The 20,678-nt window shown below is 44.0% G+C and overlaps 1 protein-coding gene across 2 annotated transcripts in view; it reads right to left on the reverse strand.

Annotated features, from left to right (window-relative positions):
• The window catches only part of spata2 (spermatogenesis associated 2), a 157,406-nt gene that overhangs the window by 120,021 nt on the left and 16,707 nt on the right, over positions 1-20,678 (reverse strand). The window lies entirely within an intron of this gene.

Consider the following 20,678-nt stretch of genomic DNA (forward strand, 5'->3'; position numbering starts at 1 on the left):
TGGCAGTCTAGATAGATAACATCCACTGGGTTTCCCTGGTCTACCCACTTGTTACCTCTTCAAAGAATTTTAACAGGTTTGTCAGGCACAATCTCCCCTTACTAAATCCATGCTGACTTGTTTTAACCCGACCCTGCACTTACAAGAATTTAGAAATCTCATCCTTAACAATGGATTCTAGAATTTTACCAACAACCGAGGTTAAGGCTAATCGGCCTATAATTTTCCATCCTTTGTCTTGATTCTTTCCTAAACAAGAGGGTTCCAACAGCAATTTTCTAATCATCTGGGACTTTCCCTGACTCCAGTGACTTTTGAAAGATCACAACCAAAGCCTCTGCTATTTCCTTAGCCACCTCCCATTGTTTCTGTCCTTTCTGCTGGTTTCAATCTAACTGAAACAGAAATTGCTGGTGAAACACAACAAGCCTGGAAGCATCTGTGGGAAGAAAGCAGCGTTAATGTTTTGTGTCCGGTAACTTTTCATCAGAAGCCAAAGAAGCTTCAGTTGTAGCAGCTGAAGGTGAAATAGGGGGATGGGGTAGAAGAGGAGAGGTGAGTGGCTAGGTGGAGATAAGCTCAGAGAGAGAGATACTAAAGGGATAGGTAGACAAGGAGATTATGGATAGAAAGCCAGTGCAGAAGAGCTGAATAAATGATAATAAGAGCTAAGAGTAGAAGAAAATGGGTGAGCTGTATTGAAAACAAGCCATATAATGTAATTATGAAGCTAGGATCGGGTGCGACTGGGTGATTATGCTAAAAAGCAACCCATGTCATAACAGAACCAGGTGTGGCTATGGATAAGAAACATAAAGGATGGAAGCAGACTTTAACATTATTGAACTTGGTGTTGAATCCTTGAGGCTGCAAGGTCCCCAAGTGGAAAATGCAATGTTGGTCTTTAAGTTTGTGCTGAGGCTCACTGAAACACTGGCAGGCCTGCGATAGAAATGTTGGATAGGGAATTTGGTGGTGCTTTGAAGTGGCAGGAGATGGAAGCTCTGGGTCATTTTCTCAGGCAGAATGTAGATGTTCTGCAAAGTAGTCACCCACTCTGTATTTTATTTCCACAGTATACAGGCGACCACATTGTGAGCACTGAGTAGACAAGATTGAGTGAAGTGCAGGTCAACCACTGCTTCACCTGGAAGATGTGTCTGGGGTCTTTGATACCACAGAAGAAGTAAATGGGCAGGTGTTACACCTTCTGTGGTTACATGAGAAGTTATTGTGAGGGTATGGAGATGTATTGGGAGTGGACGGATGAACCAGGGCATCCTAGAGGGTGAGGAGGGGAATATGATTTTGGTCATGGCATCCATTGGAGGTGAAAGAAGTAGCAGTGTATGATCCTTTTGATGCAGAGGTTGGTGGGGTGGTAAGTGAACATCAGAGGGATCCCATTTTTGTTGTGGGAGGGAAGGGAAGGGATAAGGGCAGAAGTGAGGAAGATGAGTTAAACACAGCTAAGAACCCTGTCAACAACTGTGTCAGAGAATCTTTAGTTGAAAAAAAAGGCGGACATTTCTGAAGCTCTGTGCAGAAGTTTACATTGTCACAACAGATGCCGATTTGAATCCATTTTGTTAGTTGGATTAAATTTACTTTCTGGGCTGGGTTTAGTTTTAAACAATAGTGAAGAGGCATATTTATATCCAGCCATATGACTTCATATAAAACTGCAGGATTTGTGTCATTTTTCCATTCACGTTTGCATACAATTGTCATGAGCCTGCAAATACTGCCATGTAAAGCCTTATATTAGTCCTCCTAGAACTTCTGCTTTAATTATCGGTCTTGAAGTAATGCCAGGAGTATATGCATTTGGGAGAAGACCCAACGGATCCACATTAGAATAATGGTTATTTTAACCAGAAAGTGCTATAAATGAGTCACATTGGACTCAAAACATCAACTTTGTTACTTTCTCCACAGATGCTACCAGATCGGTTGAGTCTCTCCTGCACTTTCTGCTTTAATTCAACTTTCCAGCATCCACAGTATTTTGCCTTTGTTTCAGTAACTACAAATGATTTTACCAATTGAACAACATTTACGAGCTTTAAGAAAGAAAAATCAAATAAAAGCAAAAATTCTTTATTTATTCTTCCTTAAGGTATGGTGAATGATGAAAGGATTACATTTAGAGTCCTTACAACAAACCAGTCAGTTCCGAGCCCATGCTGTATTTGCATGGACATGCAAACATTTTTCCTTCAAGTGCACATCCAACTTAATTTGAAATCATTGATTATCCAACAGCCTGAAAGGTAGCAAATTCTAGATCTTTACTGCTCACTTTTTAAAAAAGATTTTTCCTGACATCTCCTCAAACTGTTTTGGCCCAAAATTTAAATCAGTTCATATTTGTTCTTGTCTACATTCTCCAATCTTCCACATCTCCAGTAACAAAATCTCTCCTTGCTATCTTTTGCTTCAAAGAAATAAAGATGCCACTTCTCCAACCTGCCATTAGTATTTCAAATCGCTCAGCACTAGAATCAATCTGGCAAGTCTCATCTGCACTTTTTTTATAAAACCCAAATCCCATAATTTACTAGCCATTCTCTCAATATGTTCTGCTGCTTTCAAAGATCTATGCACATATGATGTCCTCCTGTTCCTGCATACTTTCCAGAAATGCACCATGAAGCCTGTGACATATCTTCTTATCCCTTTTGCCAAAATGCATCAGCTCACAATTCTCTGAACTAAATGTCAGCAGTCACTTGTCTATCCATTGAGTTAGCCTATCTTTGTGAAATGTCAGTCAGTTTGTATTATTTGTTGCCCACCATTAGTTGACATGAGAATCTTAATTGTTGATCACATTGTATGGGGCTAACTTAAGATGCAGTCCAGACAAGGAAAAGAGATAGATTCTCTAACCTAAAGGATACTAAAAATACTATTGGATTTTTACAACAAATTTTCATGCTCATTTTTATCATGGTCATGCCCACTTTTATATTATAATTTCATGGTTCATAATGGTGATATTTCAATATTAAACATACTTCTATTCTTTCATGGAATGTGGTGCAGCATTTATTGGCTGTGCCTGTTTGCCTGGAAAAGTTGGTGATGAGCTGTTTTCTTGAGCAATTGCAGTCCATGGGGTGAAGGTATAGCTAAACTACTGTTTGGGTGGGAGTTCAAGGATTCTCACCCAGTGACAATGAATGAATACAGATATAGTTCAAAGTCAGGACAGTGGGGAAAGGTTCTTCATGGTAACCCCAGCTGATGGCGAAATTGAACCCATGCTGCATTGCAAAACAAGGTTAACAGGATTAATGTGCAGGCACCATTTATATCGTGTTCATTGCCAATTTGATTAGAAATAATAACATTGTCAACTGAGCTGTCCGAGCCCTGTCACCGAATTTGTAGCTATAGAAGGGTCAGCTATTAAAATTATCTTGCTTTTGTATGGCATCTTCATTAGAGAATCAACCCCAAACACACTTAATAGAGGTCTTGAAGGCAAAGAAAGATAACTTAGGAAGAGCAACCAATGTTTCTCATATTTTGAGTAAACTGTAATCCTCAATTAAACCACAGCAAAGTATTTCTTTTCATGTGTAGCAAGTCTTACGCTGCATAACTACAATACTCAATTGACTGAAACTAATCCTTTCTTTCTGATTAGTGTGACACAATTCTGACTAAATGTTGTGAGGGCAAGTGTTTTATTTAGCAGCCCTTTCTTCTAATTACCACATGGCAAAACAGCTACTTTTCTATATTTATATAATGTGTAATTTTTGTCAAGATTTATAATTATGAATAATATTAAGTTTGAGAGGAAATCGTTGGATTTTTTTTTGCTTTGCGTTATTATTATAGCTGCCTGACAGGAAACAAATGTTTAATGTTGAACATATTGTCTATCTATTATTATTACTCCTTTATTATGCTAGAGATGACTTGTAACTAGTGTCATGTATCAACGGCTCATTTTACATTTATAATAAACTCATCGCATCAATTTACACTTTTATAGCAAGAGTTGTTAACTGTATTCATGGAGCTACAGGTGCATCCGTTTTATCAGTGTTAATTCTGTATACTCATTCTGGTAATAGCTAGCTGTGATGAATAATGGGATATTTGTCTATTTTGCATCTGTACTGGTTGCTTGGTCCACATCATGTGCACATCAGTGACAACATTTAACATCTCTTCCATAGTTTCCTCTCACTGTAATAGCACTACACAGAACTTTCATTTCTCATGTACTTGATACATTCCTTTCAGAACTTGAACTGTTTAGCTCCCCTTTTTAGAGAAAAGAGCACAATAACATTTGCTTTACAAATTTTGGCTGTAAATGTGTTTCGGTTTTTGACAGGGGCCAAAAATTTCCTAGCCCATATCATTTTTGAGCATGGAGATGAGTAGATGCACACATGCTGAATAAAATTTGGCATTGTTGTTATTTGCATTGTTATTTCTGAATAGGCAATTAAGATGTTGCAAATCCTGCTAACCTTCTCACTGTCATAAAAACAACTTACCCTTACATAGCACCTTCAATATAGTTAACTGTTCTAAGTTGCATCATAGGATCTGTTATCAAAAGGCTTAAACTAAACCTTATGAGGAGACATTAGAAAAGGTGAGACAAAGGTATTGGGAGCTATATAAAGGAGGAGAGAGTGAGGCAGATAAGGGAAGAGCTTTTTTAAAGAATTCAGGCTCAGTGCCTAAGCAGTTGAAGGTGCAGCTACCAAAACTGAAATAAAGAAAACTGGGGTCTAATAAAGGCCAGAAATATGGTGCAGAAATCCTTGGAGGATTGGAAATCTGGAATGCATTTTGGAGATAGAAAAGGGATGAGGCCATAGAATGATTAGCGAACAAAGATGAAAATTTAAAACCAAGGCATTATGGAACAGCAGTCAATGTAGATTAGTGAGCATAGTTGCGATATCTGAGAGATAGGATATCGCAGCAGAACTCCTGAAATACCTCAAATTCATGGAGGGTGTAAGGTAAGGATCTACCAACAGCAGCACTGGAGTTGGCATTTCAATAGGCAGCAAAGGCATTGGTCAGGATTTCAGTACAGAATGGACTAAGGGGCAGAGATGAACGATGTTATGGAGGTGGGAGATTATTTTCTTTGTGATGAAAGGAATTAATTGCAAACTGAGCTTTCAGGCACAAGGCACCAAGATTGTGAACAATCTGATTACTTCTTAGGGAGATGATAGGAACTAAAGGCAATTGCTTTTGCCTTCCAAGATAATGAAATGTGAGGCTGGATGAACACAGCAGGCCCAGCAGCATCTCAGGAGCACAAAAGCTTTTGCCTTCCCGTTGTTTAATAGTTTTCTGCTTATCCAGTAATGTGAGCAATCAGCAAGTGTGGAATGATTTAGAAAAGTGGTTGTGCGCAGTGTTCCCCTTAACTTCTCCTCATGATTTCTATTCTTCCCTCTTTATTGCTGCGCAAGATACCTTTTTATGTACTTTGTGGTATCATATACCTACATCCTAAAGACACTAATACTTGTGTCTAATTGGGTGAAAATCCTGAAATTCTCTCCCTAATAGCTTTGTGAGTCTACCTTCAGTGTAAGACTGCAACAGCTCAAGAAGGCAGCTTCTCAAGGACATCTAGGGATGGGCAAAAAGTCTGGCCCAACCAGCGATACCCATATCCCACAAGGGAATCTTTTTAAAAAGTCCACTTGTATCCTGTACGATAAATTCCAGATTTATGCAGAGCTTACATCTATAAAGTTTAGGGGAAACACTGGAAGTGAGATTGAGCTGTTGGTTAGCAGTATCCTTGAGGAATTTGACCTCTTTTTGGATCTTCTAGCGTTAGTGATTTTCCTGTGAAACCAAGGGAAATTCAAGATTCTTTGAGAAGGCAGCTGTAATTGTTGTTACATTGGATAATCTGGTCGGGGGAATAATAGCAGCATGCAAATTTGAAATAAAAAAGATCCACACTGGAAACTTTCAAGTCCTGAGGCTCAATTGTAATGAGCATGTAGCCTGGTGTAAACTGATGTACATCCTTAAAATAGAATGAACTGCCAAATCGGCTGCAAGTCAATTAGATTCAGGCCCCTGATGCTTGTTTTAATCAAGACTCAGCTGCCTTCCTCTGAAGATGTTGTTAAGTAATACTGAAAATTCCTCAAGCTTCTGCAATGAATAAGAGTCTCAACGTCATTGTACCTTTTACAGATCAGTTACACAATTCCTTTCTAAGATAATAAAATGTGAGGCTGGATGAACACAGCAGGCCCAGCAGCATCTCAGGAGCGCAACAGCTGACGTTTCGGGCCTACACCATTCATCAGAGAGGGTTTTGGGATGCAGTGGGTGGAGGGGAAGAGGTGGGCTGGTTGTGTGGTGCAGTGGAGGGAGGGGACGAACTGGGCTGGTTTTGGGATGCGGTGGGGGAAGGGGAGATTTTGAAGCTGGTGAAGTCCACATTGATACCATTGGGCTGCAGGGTTCCCAAGAGGAATATGAGTTGCTGTTCCTGCAACCTTCGGGTGGCATCATTGTGGCACTGCAGGAGGCCCATGATGGACATGTCATCTAAAGAATGGGAGGGGGAGTGGAAATGGTTTGCGACTGGGAGGTGCAGTTGTTTATTGCGAACCGAGCGGAGGTGTTCTGCAAAGCGGTCCCCAAGCCTCCGCTTGGTTTCCCCAATGTAGAGGAAGCCACACCGGGTACAGTGGATGCAGTATACCACATTGGCAGATGTGCAGGTGAACCTCTGCTTAATGTGGAAAGTCATCTTGGGGCCTGGGGTAGGGTTGAGGGAGGAGGTGTGGGGGCAAGTGTAGCATTTCCTGCGGTTGCAGGGGAAGGTGCCGGGTGTGGTGGGGTTGGAGGGCAGTGTGGAGCAAACAAGGGAGTCACGGAGAGAGTGCTCTCTCCGGAAAGCAGACAGGGGTGGGGATGGAAAAATGTCTTGGGTGGTGTGGTCGGATTGTAGATGGTGGAAGTGTCGGAGGATGATGCGTTGTATCCGGAGGTTGGCGGGGTGGTGTGTGAGAACGAGGGGGATCCTCTTTGGGCGGTTGTGGCGGGGGCGGGGTGTGAGGGATGTGTTGCGGGAATTGCGAGAGACGCGGTCAAGGGCGTTCTCGACCACTGTGGGGGGAACGTTGCGGTCCTTGAAGAACTTGGACATCTGGGATGTGCGGGAGTGGAATGCCTCATCCTGGGAGCAGGTGCAGCAAAGGCGGAGGAATTGGGAATAGGGGATGGAATTTTTGCAGGAGGGTGGGTGGGAGGAGGTGTATTCTAGGTGGCTGTGGGAGTCGCTGGGCTTGAAATGGACATCAGTTACAAGCTGGTTGCCTGAGATGGAGACTGAGAGATCCAGGAAGGTGAGGGATGTGCTGGAGATGGCCCAGGTGAACTGAAGGTTGGGGTGGAAGGTGTTGGTGAAGTGGATGAACTGTTCGAGCTCCTCTGGGGAGCAAGAGGCAGTGCCGATACAGTCATCAATGTACCGGAGGAAGAGGTGGGGTTTGGAGCCTGTGTAGGTGCGGAAGAGGGACTGTTCCACGTAACCTACAAAGAGGCAGGCATAGCTGGGGCCCATGCCGGTGCCCATGGCCACCCCCTTAGTCTGTAGGAAGTGGGAGGAGTCGAAAGAGAAGTTGTTGAGAGTGAGGACGAGTTCGGCTAGGCAGATGAGTGTGTCGGTGGAGGGGGACTGGTCGGGCCTGCGGGACAGGAAGAAGCGGAGAGCCTTGAGACCATCTGCATGTGGAATGCACAATTCCTTTCTGTCTGTTTCTGCTGAATATTTTAAAGACAGGTTAAATGGTGAGTGTTGATGCCATCATTTGGATATGGGCTTCATGAAATTACTGTTCTAGACAGTCGGAGGGAGTGAATCCATAGTCATTATTAAAATGACAAGTTTCCTGAGGCACTCTGAGTTAATGATTGTTGATAGTTAATGACTCATACCATCAGACTTAGTAACTCCTCCAAGCTTGTAAATGTCCAAAACAGATCCACTAAAACTCCTATCAGTATACAGAAGAGCTTACAATATCAATTGGTTCATGCCTACCATTGAATAATAAAAGACTTTGACGTCAATTAGAATTTCAGGATGGGGGAAGGAAGAGGTAGAAATCAAACTATGTTAAATTGATAAAGCAGTCTTGGAGGAAAAGCTGGGTGACTAATTGTGTAGCGGTTTAATCTGTCTTTTAGTGGGAAGAGGGATGTTTTTATATATATCAGATTTGGCTGTAAACATCTAAATAAATTGTCTTACCAAACTGTCGTATTTTAACAAGTTAATCAAGTGCTACTAATCATGGAATCAAACTTCGACGTTGGTTGCAGTAGAGGAAGCATGACTGAAGGGCAGAGGTGGGGAAAATAAATAATATATTCGAGAGTTTAACCATAGTTTGCATTTTCTCAGACAATGGAAGATGCTGACAATGGAGATAGCAAGAACTGCCGATGCTGGAGTCAGATAACAGAGTGTGGAGCTGGAGGAACACAACAGGCCAGGCAGCATCAGAGGAGCAGGAAAGTTGACGCCTTGGGTTGGGACTCTTATGGCTACGTCAGTGCCATTGGCAGTGAACAGGGTGTGGGTTGGAGCCTGGGCTGGGAACTAACTATCAGTGACTCCGTCTCTGCTGCCCATGATCTGGGCACACATATGTTCCTCTGCCACAATCCCAGGCCAAGGACATCTTGTCAGATTTTCAATTCCTCTCTTCACCTATTCTGCTGTAACCATTATTACCTCTTCTAGATCCATCTTTTGTTTCTTGACTTGAGCCATTATCATTTCTTTTTATCCTTGTGCCAGTATTCCGTTTGTCATTGATTTATTACTATCTCCACCCCATCATGGATATCACCTTTTTCTCATTCTTTGCCCCAGGGCTTCATCTCTGGATTTGTACTTGCTTAAAATTAGCATATCTAATATCTTTCAATGCTGTGAAATAGTTATTGACTTGAAAAGTTAACTTTGTTTCTCTCTTCACAGAAACTGACTGAATTGTTTAGTGCTTTCCAGTGCTACTTCCTTTTATTTCATTTTCCCAACAATTACTATAGTTTGCTTTATTAAAATATTTTTCTATTCTATTTTGCCTTAAGGGATAATTGTTGAATTATGGTCCAGAATTTAGTTATGTACTTACAAAGTCCAGTTAAAAATACCTTTAAGCATTCCACATGGATACAGATCAGTTGCAGCTCTTGTTCACTTTTATTGGCATAATGTCTGAAATTTCCTATTTGGAACCTGGAAAGCTATTTGCTATGGATACCCTTCCTAACAAAGTGCTTAGTGAAATGGCCCAAAGTATTTATCTTCATACAGATTCCCATTGTGACATTAAACCATTCTAAAATAGAAATGATTCTACTGGACCCTAAGCTAAAACAAAGAACTGCAAATGCTGGAGATCTGAAATGAAAGCAGAAATTGTGGAGAAACTCAGCAAGTCTAGCAGTAATGTGGAAGCAGAGCAGAGTTAATGTTTCAAGCCCAGTGACCCTTCTTCAGAATCTTCTTCTGTACGCTAGTCATTTATGTTTTGGGAATCTTCAGGGCAATTTGGAAACCAGACAGAATAAGTAATTATGACAGTAGAGAAATGTGGCAAATGTTTTGTTTTAATTGTGTTATGATCTCAGCTGGAGAAGTCAGATCCTCGGTTGAAATCTGTCTTGATTGAATTTTGTTTTGTGTGTTTTTAATGAGGTTGTCTTTTACCGAAACAAAATCATGTAATGCTGCACATTGATTTTAACAATAAAACAGAAGCTCATTACACACAAGAAATGAAAGTCAGAATACATTATATCAAGAGATAACAAGGTGTAGAGCTGGATGAACACAGCAGACCAAGGTAATAAAATGTGAGGCTGGATGAACACAGCAGGCCGAGCAGCATCTCAGGAGCACAAAAGCTGACGTTTCGGGCCTAGACCCTTCATCAGAGAGGGGGATGGGGTGAGGGTTTTGGAATAAATAGGGAGAGAGGGGGAGGCGGACCGAAGTTGGAGAGGAAAGAAGATAGGTGGGGAGGAGAGTATAGGTGGGGAGGTAGGGAGGGGATAGGTCAGTCCAGGGAAGACGGACAGGTCAAGGAGGTGGGATGAGGTTAGTAGGTAGGAGACGGAGGTGCAGCTTGGGGTGGGAGGAAGGGATGGGTGAGAGGGCGAACAGGTTAGGGAGGCAGAGACTGGTTGGACTGGTTTTGGGATGCAGTGGGCGGAGGGGAAGAGTTGGGCTGGTTGTGTGGTGCAGTGGGGGGAGGGGACGAACTGGGCTGATTTTGGGATGCGGTTGGGGAAGGGGAGATTTTGAAGCTGGTGAAGTCCACATTGATACCTTTGGGCTGCAGGCTTCCCAAGCGGAATATGAGTTGCTGTTCCTGCAACCTTCGGGTGGCATCATTGTGGCACTGCAGGAGGCCCATGATGGACATGTCATCTAAAGAATGGGAGGGGGAGTTGTAATGGTTCGCGACTGGGAGGTGCAGCTGTTTATTGCGAACCGAGCGGAGGTGTTCTGCAAAGCGGTCCCCATGCCTCCGCTTGGTTTCCCCAATGTAGAGGAAGCCACACCGGGTACAGTGGATGCAGTATACCACATTGGCAGATGTGCAGGTGAACCTCCGCTTAATGTGGAATGTCATCTTGGGGCCTGGGGTAGGGGTGAGGGAGGAGGTGTGGGGGCAAGTGTAGCATTTCCTGCGGTTGCAGGGGAAGGTGCCAGGTGTGGTGGGGTTGGAGGGCAGTGTGGAGCGAACAAGGGAGTCACGGAGAGAGTGCTCTCTCCGGAAAGCAGACAGGGGTGGGGATGGAAAAATGTCTTGGGTGGTGGGGTCGGATTGTAGATGGTGGAAGTGTCGGAGGATGATGCGTTGTATCCGGAGGTTGGTGGGGTGGTGTGTCAGAACGAGGCGGATCCTCTTTGGGCGGTTGTGGCGGGGGCGGGGTGTGAGGGATGTGTTGCGGGAAATGCGGGAGACGCGGTCAAGGGCGTTCTCGACCACTGTGGGGGGAAAGTTGCGGTCCTTGAAGAACTTGGACATCTGGGTTGTGCGGGAGTGGAATGCCTCATCGTGGGAGCAGATGCGGCGGAGGCGGAGGAATTGGGAATAGGGGATGGAGTTTTTGCAGGAGGGTGGGTGGAAGGAGGTGTATTCCAGGTAGCTGTGGGAGTCGATGGGCTTGAAATGGACATCAGTAACAAGCTGGTTGCCGGAGATGGAGACTGAGCGATCCAGGAAGGTGAGGGATGTGCTGGAGATGGCCCAGGTGAACTGAAGGTTGGGGTGGAAGGTGTTGGTGAAGTGGATGAACTGTTCGAGCTCCTCTGGGGAGCAAGAGGTGGCGCCGATATAGACATCAATGTACCGGAGGAAGAGGTGGGGTTTGGGGCCTGTGTAGGTGCGGAATAGGGACTGTTCCATGTAACCAACAAAGAGGCAGGCATAGCTGGGGCCCATGCATGTGCCCATGGCCACCCCCTTAGTCTTAGGAACAGGAAAGCTGACATTTCGGGCCTAGACCCGTCATCAATATGTCAAAGATAATGGGAACTGCAGATGCTGGAGATTCCAAGATAATAAAATGTGAGTCTGGATGAACACAGCAGGCCAAGCAGCATCTCAGGAGCACAAAAGCTGACGTTTCGGGCCTAGACCCTTCATCAGAGACCTCTCTGATGAAGGGTCTAGGCCCGAAACGTCAGCTTTTGTGCTCCTGAGATGCTGCTTGGCCTGCTGTGTTCATCCAGCCTCACATTTTATTATCAATATGTCAAACTGTTTACATAGACACAAGTTTATAAATATAATCCCTTTAAATCCAAAGAACTCCTTTATAGTACACCAGAGTAAATTTTCTTCCTGCTCACAACTACAGGGCTTAATTCAACCATGGCTTTAATTCTCCATCTTACAAATAATAGCCCCTTCCTGAAGCCTTCATACAACTGAGCTCAGACTTTTGTAGGATCAAATACTTCCTTGAGATTTACAACTAAACACTTCTGATGTGAAACTTCCAATTAAATTGATTACCCTGAGGTAATCTATTTATTGACAATTTTAAACCAACTTCTTTAATCCGGAGTAGCTGTTTTACATATTCAGCTTCAGCCAAGACTTCTGCAAACCCGAAAAAACTGAAAACCAAAAGATTATTCTCAAGTTCTGGGTTTTTCCCCTAATCTTGCATCACAATTATTTGGAAAGCAATCTGATCGAGGGTATTATTGTTCATTGAAAAAAAGAAACGATTGTCTCATGGGTTTAGAAGCTTAGGTGATGAAGGGCAATATTTGAGATAAAGAAATGCAATTGTTTTTATATGTGGCAAGTTATAATGATACATGTCTTGAAGGGATGTTAGAAGCAAATTTAACAGTGACTTTTATAAGTGAGTTGTGTATATAACATGTATTCAGAATAATCTCCAGAATGGACTATTTGGGAAGAATGTCTTATATTGCACATTCTTGAAAAAAGGAAAAGTGTTGTAGGGCAATGGGAAAAGAAAATAGAGTTAAACTAATTAGGTCACTGCATCAAGAGGGCTAACACATAAACTGTGGGCTGAATGGCTACCCAAGGTGCTATGCTTATAAGGATTTTTGATTCTATAATAATCTTTGGAAGTTCCCCAATGATTTGCATGCAAATACCATTGTACATTCATCACTTTCCTAAAATCCCTTCATTTGAATATATTTTCTTCAAAGTAGGAGTCAAAAATTTTAAACAAAGTTGTATTACTTAGTTCATTGGTCAAAATATAAAAATAGAATGCAATGTAGAGCTGACTTACAGCAGAATTTGGGTGAGCCTTTTTGATGTGAGTACACTGAGACCCAAGCAATCATCCCTAACTCATAAGCAACTCATGACTTGGATGAGACTGGCAAATTTCATGAACCATTCATGGAGCTGAGCCAGAAAACAGAGTTAAGTTTGGGACTGGCATGAGAGCTAAATTAGCAGATGACACCCAGATAGGTAGAATAGTATATTATGTTGAACACATATGGAGTTTGCAGATGGATGTAGATAGGCTGAATAAGTAGGCAAAAATCTCGCAGACGGTGTATCACTTGAACAAATGTGGCATTGGTCTCTTTGGCAAGAAGATTGGAAAAGCAGGGTATTATTATAATGGAGATGACAGAGGAATTCCAAGGCGTAAAGGGATTTAGGTGTTTTCAAGCATCAGTTACGAGAAGCTTATACGTTGGTATGGTATGTAATCAAGCAGGAAAAGTGGGTGCTTTCTTCATTGCAAAAGAAATTGAACATAGGCACATGCATCTGAAGGAGAATTATATTCACTGGAACCATTAGCTCTGCTTCTCTCTCGACAGTTGCTGCCAGGTAGGCTGAGCTTCTCCAATACTTTTTGGTTTTATTTCAGATCTCCAGAATCCTCAGTATTTTGCTTTTATTTATAAAAGTAAGGATGTTACACTTCATTTACAAAGGGTATTTGTACGTTCAAGTCTCAAATATTCTGTGTAGCTTTGCTCTCCTCATTTAAGGGATAATGTAAATACATTGGAGGAAGTTCAGAGGAGGGTTACCAGATTGTTACAGAGAATGAGTAGGCACTTCCTACAGACAAAGGGGGTGGCCATGGGCACCCGCATGGGCTCAAGCTATGCCTGCCTCTTTGTAGGTTACGTGGAACAGTCCCTCTTCTGCACCTACACAGGCCCCAAACCCCACCTCTTCCTCCGTTATATCGATGACTGTATCGGCGCCGCCTCTTGGTCCCCAGAGGAGCTCGAACACATCCCTCACCTTCCTGGACCTCTCAATCTCCATCTCAGGTAACCAGCTAGAAACAGATGTCCATTTCAAGCCCACTGACTCCCACAGCTACCCAGAATACACCTCCTCCCACCCACCCTCCTGCAAAAATTCCATCCCCGATTCCCAATTCCTCCGCCTCTGCTGCACCTGCTCCCAGGATGAGGCATTCCACTCCCGCACATCCCAGATGTCCACATTCTTCAAGGACCGCAACTTTCCCCTGCAGTGGTCAAGAACGCCCTTGACCACGTCTCCCGCATTTCCCGCAACACATCCCTCACAACCTGCCCCCGCCACAACCGCCCGAAGAGGATCCCCCTCGTTCTCACATACCACCCTACCAACCTTCGGATGCAACGCATTATCCTCCAACACTTCCGCCATCTACAATCCGACCCCACCACCACAGACATTTTTCCATCCCCACCCCTGTCTGCCTTCCGGAGAGACCACTCTCTCTGTGACTCCCCTGTCCATTCCACACTCCCCTCCAACCCCACCACACCCGGCACCTTGCCCTGCAACCGCAGGAAGTGCTACACTTGACCCCACACCTCCTCCCTCACCCAGATCCCAGTCCCAAGATGACTTTCCATATTAGGCGTATGTTCACCTGCACATCTGCCAATGTGGTATACTGCATCAGCTGTACCCATTGTGGCTTCCTCTACATTGGGGAAACCAAGCCGAGGCTTGGGGACCGCTTTGCAGAACACCTCCGCTCGGTTCGCAATAAACAACTGCACCTCCCAGTCGTGAACCATTTTAACTCCCCCTCCCACTCAGCAGACGACTTGTCCGTCATGGGCCTCCTGCAGGGCCACAATGATGCCACCCGAAGGTTGCAGGAACAGCACCTCATATTCCGCTTGGGAAACCTGCAGCCCAATGGTATCAACGTGGACTTCACAAGCTTCAAAATTTCCCCTTCCAGCACTGCATCCCAAAACCAGCCCAGTTCTTCCCCTCCCCCCACTGCATCACAAAACCAGCCCAGCCTGTCTCCGCTTCCTAACCTGTTCTTCCTCTCACCCACCCCTTCCTCCCACCTCAAGCCGCACCTCCATTTCCTGCCTACTACCTCATCCTGCCTCCTTGCCCTGCCCGTCTTCCCTGGACTGACCAATCCCCTCCCTACCTCCCCATCTATACTCTCCTCTCCACCTATCTTCTTTTCTCTCCATCTTCGGTCCGCCTCACCCTCTCTCTCTATTTATTCCAGAACCCTCTCCCCATCCCCCTCTCTGATGAAGGGTCTAGGCCCAAAACGTCAGCTTTTGTGCTCCTGAGATGCTGCTTGGCCTGCTGTGTTCATCCAGCTTCACACTTTGTTATCTCGGATATCCAATGAGCTTAGTTTGGACAGGCTGGATTTATTTCCACTGGAGTTTGAAGCAGAGGGATGACTTGATTTTAAGGTTCTGAATGACCTTGATAAAGTGCATATGATAAAGGATGTTTCCTCTTCTGGGTCAGCCCGGAACAAGGGTCCTTTGTTTTAAAATTAGGGTTAGCCATTTTAAGTCAGAGTTGAGGAGAAAGCTCTCTTTTAAGGGTTCTGTGACTTTGGAACTCCCTGCCTCGGAAGGTGCTGGAGGTGGGGCCATTGAATACTTTTAAGGTGAATGTGGATAGATTCTTGTTGGGCATGGGAATCGAAGGTTTTTAAAATGGTAGATGGGAATATGGAGTTCAAAATGTGAATATCAGCCACGATCTTATTGAATAGTGAATCAGGTTTGAAAGCCCAAATGGTTTACTTCTGCGCCTACTTAGTTGTTATTATGCTGTCTAGATCTTTCTCTGTCTGGTATCAGTTTGTTACATGTACTTGGTGCCCATTTCTTAGTCTATCTGGAATTACTGGCAGATGTATCAGGAGCAAAAACAGGACAATAGGCTCTGTATTATATCTTTTTGAACACTACACTGCTGGTAGGTTTTGATGGAGTGGAGTACTGTGGGAGATAGCTGAATAGAGGTAATGTTAATGGAAATGGGTCAAAGCCAATGACACAACTGATGGAATTTAAATTAATTTATGTTAAATATACAGCTAATCTCAGTAAAGCTGACAGGACAGCAATCAGTAGTAATTGAATTGAATTGAATTAGGTTTTATTGTCTCAAGTACATGGAAGTGCAGGAGTACAGTGAAAATTTTACAGTCACGATTTCCTATGCCATCTTGGGTACAAAGGTATGAGGTATAAAACCTTATAAAGTAGAAAAATAAAGAAATAAATTAAAAGTTCAATGTTACAGTTCCTTATTGTATAAAGTAGAAAAATAAATAATGTTTAAAGTTCAGCATTACAGTCCTTCTTTGGCAATGGGCCTGCAGATGCTCCACTCTGGGTTTTCCCCATAAGCTCTCACTCTCCCTTATAAAATCTATCTGGTCTAATGTCCTTTAGAGAAGGAATTCTGCCATACTTACTTCGTCTGGAGTACATGTGACTCTAGACCCCTAACAACAATTCTTAACTCTCATCTGAACTAGCCAAGCAAATCACTCAGTTTTATATTTATTCACGCTAGGCATGTGGGCATCACAGTCTGGCCAGCATTTATTGCTCACCCTTAGTTGCCCTTGAGAAGTTGATAATGAGCTACCTTACTGAAATACTACTCCTGGTATGCCATCCTGCAAGCTACATGGAACCATTGATCCCTTGGCTTGATAGTAATAATTGAGAGGGGAATACGCCAGGCCATGAGGTTGAAGATTGTGTTGGAGTAAATTCTACTGTGATGGCCTACAGCACATCATAGTTGCCCAATCTGGAGTTGCTAGTTCTACTCAATGTCTGTCCCATTTAGCACAGTGATAGTGCCACTCAACACAACAGAAGCGATATTGTTCCCCAACCCCCCACCGTCCACTTCTATCTCCTTTCCAAAATCCACAAACCCGTCTGCCCTGGTCGACCCAGTGTCTCCGCCTGCTCCTGCCCCACCAAACTCATCTCCACCTATCTGAACTCCATTTTCTCCCACTTGGTCCAGGAACTCTCCACATACGTTCGTGACACCACCCATGCCCTCTACCTCCTCTGGAACTTCCAATTCCCTGTGCTCCCAACACTTCATTTTTATCATGGATGGCCAGTCCCTATACCCCTGCAATCCCCATGCAGATGGCCTAAAGGCCGTCTGCTTCTTCCTGCCCTGCAGGCCTGACCAATCCCCCTCCACCGACACCTGCATTCGGCTAGCCAAACTCGTCCTCACCCTCAACAACTTCTCTTTCAATTCCTCCCACTTCCTACAGACAAAGGAGGTGGCCTTGGGTACCCACATGGGCCCAAGCTATGCCTGCTTCTTTGTAGGTTACGTGGAACAATCCCTCTTCTGTATCTTCACTGGCCCTAAACCCCACCTCTTCCTCCGTTACATTGATGACTGTATCAGCACCGCCTCTTGCTCCCACGAGGAGCTCGAACAGTTCATCCACTTCACCCCAACCTCAAGTTCACGTGGGCCATCTCTAACACATCCCTCACCTTCCTGGATCTCTCTGCCTCCACCTCAGGCAACCACCTAGAAACCGATATCCATTCAAGCCCACCGACTCCCACAGCTACCTAGAATACACCTCCTCCCACCTACCTTCCAGCAAAAATTCCATCCCCTATTCCCAAATCCTTCATCTCCACTGCATCTGCTCCCAGGATGAGGCATTCCACTCCCGCACATCCTAGATGTCCTCGATTTTCAAGGTCCGCAAAATCCCCCCTGCAGTGATTGAGAATGCCCTCAACCTTGCCTCCTGCATTTCCTGTAACTCATTCCTCACACTCCACTCCCGCAATAACCGCCAAAAGAGAATCCCCCTTTCCTCTCATATCACCCCACCAACCTCCAGATCCAGATCCAGATCCTCCAACATTTCTGCCACCTACAATCTGACCCCACCACCAAAGACATTTTACCATCCCCACCCTTGTCTGCTTTCCGGAGGAGCCACTCTCTCCGTGACTCCCTTGTCCGCTCCACACTCCCCTCCAACCCCGCCGCACCCGGCACTTTCCCCTGCAACCGCAGGAAGTGCTACACCTGCCCCCACACCACCTCCCTCACCCACATCCAGGCCCCAAGAAGACTTTCCACATCAAGCAGATGTTCACCTGCACATCTGCCAATATAGTATACTGCATTGCTGTACCCATTGTGGCCTCCTCTACATTGTGGGATACCAAGTGGAGGCTTGGGGACCTCTTTGCAGAACACCTATGCTCGGCTCGCAATAAACAACTGCACTTCCTGGCCACAAACCATTTCAACTCCCCCTCCCATTCCTTAGACGACATGTCCACCCTGGGCCTCCTGCAGTGCCACAATGATGCCACCCGAAGGTTGCAGGAACAGCAAATCATATTCCGCATGGGAACCCTAGCCCAATAGTATCAATGTGGATTTCACCAGCTTCAAAATCTCCCCTCCCCCTACGCATCCCAAAACCAGCCCAGCTCATCCCCGCCTCCCAAATGTGTTCTTCCTCTCACCTATCCCTTCCTTCCACCCCAAGCAGCACCCCCATTTACTACCTACTTATCTCATTCTGCCCCCTTGACCTGTCCGTCCTCCCTGGACTGACCTAACCCATCCCTACCTCCCCACCTACACTAACCTCTACAGGGTCCATCCTCGTCCCTTTAACATGTCTGTCTCATCTCCACCTATCTTCTCCTCTATCCATCTGCGATCTGCCTCCCCATCTATCCCTATTTATTTCAGAACCCTCTCCCCCTTCTTTATTTCTGATGAAGGGTCTAGGCCTGAAACGTCAGCTTTCCTGCTCCTGAGATGCTGGTTGGCCTGCTGTGTTCATCCAGCTGTACACCTTGTCATCTCAGATTCTCCAGTTTCTGCAATTCCTACTACCTCTGAAATAATTTGATATGCTGTCTGTTTCCCATCCCAAAGAGTAATGAAAACCTGGCACTATTGGGTTTTTAGAGATTGTCAGTAAGTAGTCGTCGCTAGTCTGATATATCATTCCACATAATTTGCAAAACATGCAACACAGCTGTTAATTTTGAGGGTTAGTATCATTTTCAAGAAAATCACATTTTAAAAAATTCCCTTCAGATTGATTGTCCAAATTATGTACATTTCAGAGTGCAATCTTCAGCCTGCAGTCTCTCACTGGTTGGGTGGGAATCTGACTGAAGTGAATTCATGAGGGTTGGGCCAAAGACACTCATCAAAAAATGTGAAAATGAAAGGCGTGTTAAGAATGGTTAATATTACTAAGTGTAAGTCAGCAAGAAGAAGAAATGGAACGTTGCCAAAAGTAAGGTTAAAATGTATTTACACAATGATCTGCGGTGCACCTTGTCTGAAACTGTAATGTCTTGTATTTCCAAAGTCAATAGAGTCATGTAATATTGTTACTAATGTTATAGTAAGTCCAGTCACTATAAAAACAAGGAGTTATTTTCAAAAATAATGGGACAGAAATTTGGGTGTATCCATTTGTGGTAGTGCAGGGTATATTCACTGCACCAGAATGAGATGATTAGCAATTCCCTCTTTTCCATGCCTTATTGGAATGGAGTCAATGAGTGGAAATGAAAAGCAGGGAAAAACCATGTTGCTGCTATAATGGTCATAGCCTTCAGGTAGGTGTGTCCAAGTGTTTACCATTGATATGGCTGCATTTGACAAGCCATGCAAGCTGTAGTCAGGAAGATGGAGTATGGGAGTGTTGCAAATGGGTGTGGCATGAAGCAGTTGGGGCAAGATAACATCATGGGATGAGGTTTAAGAGTAAAGGAACTTGCTGATGGGGATGAGAGAATGATGAGGTGGTGATGGGTTCTTTGAATAGAGTGCAAGAAAACGATTATGCTTCTTGCAGTGCTGGACCACACTGAGGTCGGTTACATACCTTGTAAAAAAAAAGGCAGTTCCTAAGCTTGGTCCTCCTGAGTGCAGCCACCACAGGTGCTGTCCTCCTTTCATCATATTTGACCCCAAGTAGGCAATAGACTCCTTATCTAAATCTGCAAATTATGCCATGGCTACTTGAGGTGTAACTAACAGATGCATACTTTCTGTTCATAACTAATGCAAAGTGAAATGTACATGCCAGCTGTAATCAACTTGTAATAGTCTAAGTAGTGTCTGAGAAATGGTTGTAAACAAACCAATTTTTAACCACCATATTTTGTACATTGGATTTATTTAAATCTTAGATGTGAAACATTGGATAAAGCTAAACGTCTGTATTTCTTACGTGATTTTAAATGTTGACTTGCTGATTAGTGGGGTAACTTATTAAAGGGAACAAAAGTTGAGAAACCTGTCCTCAAAAGAAATATGCCTTCTCGTTAATCAATATTTTAAAAATTGGCATTTGTTCAAAGAGGTCACTATAAATCACTCCTTCCGTTGATGTCAAAGAGGAAATGACTTTCCTTTTTGACCTGAGGCTGCAACCATTCAATGACTGTATAAAATGAGAATTAAATATGTCATCTCCAGGATGATGTTCTCATTTTAACAATGCGCAAGTCAAGGTGCATCACAAGCAATAAATGTTATAAGTTTACTTTCAAATGTGAGGAGTGGTTACTAACTTGCAACTGTAAATTATTTTCCATTCTCCTCATTACAACATAAGGCTCACACACTGTTGTACGTAAAGGTGGGCAGGTATTTTGCTGTCAGACTTCAGCTAGCACAATTTGGCAATTTAGCTCTGAGAGTTGCTTAATGTGACTCATTTCGAATTGGTCATCCTCTATTCTCTGTGCAAAAATGTCTGGCCTCTGGCTAACTCCTCTGAAATAACTTGGATCAGAATCAGCAGTGTGTTATGTAGGAAATTCCAGC

Source organism: Stegostoma tigrinum, chromosome 19, assembly GCF_030684315.1.
Source record: "Stegostoma tigrinum isolate sSteTig4 chromosome 19, sSteTig4.hap1, whole genome shotgun sequence".
NCBI classification, from domain to species: Eukaryota; Metazoa; Chordata; class Chondrichthyes; order Orectolobiformes; family Stegostomatidae; genus Stegostoma; species Stegostoma tigrinum.